Raw genomic sequence first — 3,406 nt, 5'->3', positions numbered from 1 at the left:
TCAAAGTATGTTCAAAATATATTTACAATACTTTTAATATATTTTGATGTTTTAAGTTTATTAAGTCAGCTGTCCTCGTTAGTAACCTACAACTAGTTATCCACAGTTAGATGTACAGAAATAAATCGATAAATATTATCTTGAATCAATCCACGATCCAGTGTATACGTATCTCAGTATTGATCACAACTCAAACTATATATATTTTGGAATCAACCTCAACCCTGTATAGCTAACTCCAACATTCACATATAGAGTGTCTATGGTTGTTCCGAAATATATATGGATGTGTCGACATGATAGGTCGAAACATTGTATACGTGTCTATGGTATCTCAAGATTACATAATATACAATACAAGTTGATTAAGTTATGGTTGGAATAGATTTGTTACCAATTTTCACGTAGCTAAAATGAGAAAAATTATCCAATCTTGTTTTACTCATAACTTCTTCATTTTAAATCCGTTTTGAGTGAATAAAATTGCTATGGTTTCATATTGAACCCTATTTTATGAATCTAAACAGAAAAAGTATAGGTTTATAGTCGGAAAAATAAGTTACAAGTCATTTTTGTAAAGGTAGTCATTTTAGTCGAAAGAACGACGTCTAGATGACCATTTTAGAAAACATACTTCCACTTTGAGTTTAACCATAATTTTTGGATATAGTTTCATGTTCATAATAAAAATCATTTTCTCAGAATAACAACTTTTAAATCAAAGTTTATCATAGTTTTTAATTAACTAACCCAAAACAGACCGCGGTGTTACTACGACGGCGTAAATCCGGTTTTACGGTGTTTTTCGTGTTTCCAGGTTTTAAATCATTAAGTTAGCATATCATATAGATATAGAACATGTGTTTAGTTTATTTTAAAAGTCAAGTTAGAAGGATTAACTTTTGTTTGCGAACAAGTTTAGAAAATTAACTAAACTATGTTCTAGTGATTACAACTTTAAACCTTCGAATAAGATAGCTTTATATGTATGAATCGAATGATGTTATGAAAATAATTACTACCTTAAGTTCCTTGGATAAACCTACTAGAAAAGAGAAAAATGGATCTAGCTTCAATGGATCCTTGGATGGCTCGAAGTTCTTGAAGCAGAATCATGACACGAAAACAAGTTCAAGTAAGATCATCACTTGAAATAAGATTGTTATAGTTATAGAAATTGAACCAAAGTTTGAATATGATTATTACCTTGTATTAGAATGATAACCTACTGTAAGAAACAAAGATTTATTGAGGTTGGATGATCACCTTACAAGATTGGAAGTGAGCTAGCAAACTTGAAAGTATTCTTGATTTTATGAAACTAGAACTTTTGGAATTTATGAAGAACACTTAGAACTTGAAGATAGAACTTGAGAGAGATCAATTAGATGAAGAAAATTGAAGAATGAAAGTGTTTGTAGGTGTTTTTAGTCGTTGGTGTATGGATTAGATATAAAGGATATGTTATTTTGTTTTCATGTAAATAAGTCATGAATGATTACTCATATTTTTGTAATTTTATGAGATATTTCATGCTAGTTGCCAAATGATGGTTCCCACATGTGTTAGGTGACTCACATGGGCTGCTAATAGCTGATCATTGGAGTGTATATACCAATAGTACATACATCTAAAAGCTGTGTATTGTACGAGTACGAATACGGGTGCATACGAGTAGAATTGTTGATGAAACTGAACGAGGATGTAATTGTAAGCATTTTTGTTAAGTAGAAGTATTTTGATAAGTGTCTTGAAGTCTTTCAAAAGTGTATGAATACATATTAAAACACTACATGTATATACATTTTAACTGAGTCGTTAAGTCATCGTTAGTCGTTACATGTAAATGTTGTTTTGAAACCTTTAGGTTAACGATCTTGTTAAATGTTGTTAACCCAATGTTTATAATATCAAAAGAGATTTTAAATTATTATATTATCATGATATTATGATGTACGAATATCTCTTAATATGATATATATACATTAAATGTCGTTACAACGATAATCGTTACATATATGTCTCGTTTCAAAATCATTAAGTTAGTAGTCTTGTTTTTACATATGTAGTTCATTGTTAATATAATTAATGATATGTTTACTTATCATAATATCATGTTAACTATATATATAACCATATATATGTCATCATATAGTTTTTACAAGTTTTAACGTTCGTGAATCACCGGTCAACTTGGGTGGTCAATTGTCTATATGAAACCTATTTCAATTAATCAAGTCTTAACAAGTTTGATTGCTTAACATGTTGGAAACATTTAATCATGTAAATATCAATCTCAATTAATATATATAAACATGGAAAAGTTCGGGTCACTACAGTACCTACCCGTTAAATAAATTTCGTCCCGAAATTTTAAGCTGTTGAAGGTGTTGACGAATCTTCTGGAAATAGATGCGGGTATTTCTTCTTCATCTGATCTTCACACTCCCAGGTGAACTCGGGTCCTCTACGAACATTCCATCGAACCTTAACAATTGGTATCTTGTTTTGCTTAAGTCTTTTAACCTCACGATCCATTATTTCGACGGGTTCTTCGATGAATTGAAGTTTTTCGTTGATTTGGATTTCATCTAACGGAATAGTGAGATCTTCTTTAGCAAAACATTTCTTCAAATTCGAGACGTGGAAAGTGTTATGTACAGCCGCGAGTTGTTGAGGTAACTCAAGTCGGTAAGCTACTGGTCCGACACGATCAATAATCTTGAATGGTCCAATATACCTTGGATTTAATTTCCCTCGTTTACCAAATCGAACAACTCCTTTCCAAGGTGCAACTTTAAGCATGACCATCTCTCCAATTTAAAATTCTATATCTTTTCTTTTAATGTCAGCGTAGCTCTTTTGTCGACTTTGGGCGGTTTTCAACCGTTGTTGAATTTGGATGATCTTCTCGGTAGTTTCTTGTATAATCTCCTTACCCGTAATCTGTCTATCCCCCACTTCACTCCAACAAATCGGAGACCTGCACTTTCTACCATAAAGTGCTTCAAAAGGCGCCATCTCAATGCTTGAATGGTAGCTGTTGTTGTAGGAAAATTCTACTAACGGTAGATGTCGATCCCAACTGTTTCCGAAATCAATAACACATGCTCGTAGCATGTCTTCAAGCGTTTGTATCGTCCTTTCGCTCTGCCCATCAGTTTGTGGATGATAGGCAGTACTCATGTCTAGACGAGTTCCTAATGCTTGCTGTAATGTCTGCCAGAATCTTGAAATAAATCTGCCATCCCTATCAGAGATAAAAGAGATTGGTATTCCATGTCTGGAGATGACTTCCTTCAAATACAGTCGTGCTAACTTCTCCATCTTGTCATCTTCTCTTATTGGCAGGAAGTGTGCTGATTTGGTGAGACGATCAACTATTACCCAAATAGTATCAAAACCA

The sequence above is a fragment of the Rutidosis leptorrhynchoides genome, chromosome 8 (genome assembly GCF_046630445.1).
Source record: "Rutidosis leptorrhynchoides isolate AG116_Rl617_1_P2 chromosome 8, CSIRO_AGI_Rlap_v1, whole genome shotgun sequence".
In the NCBI taxonomy this organism is placed as follows: Eukaryota; Viridiplantae; Streptophyta; class Magnoliopsida; order Asterales; family Asteraceae; genus Rutidosis; species Rutidosis leptorrhynchoides.
This window is presented reverse-complemented; position numbering follows the sequence as displayed.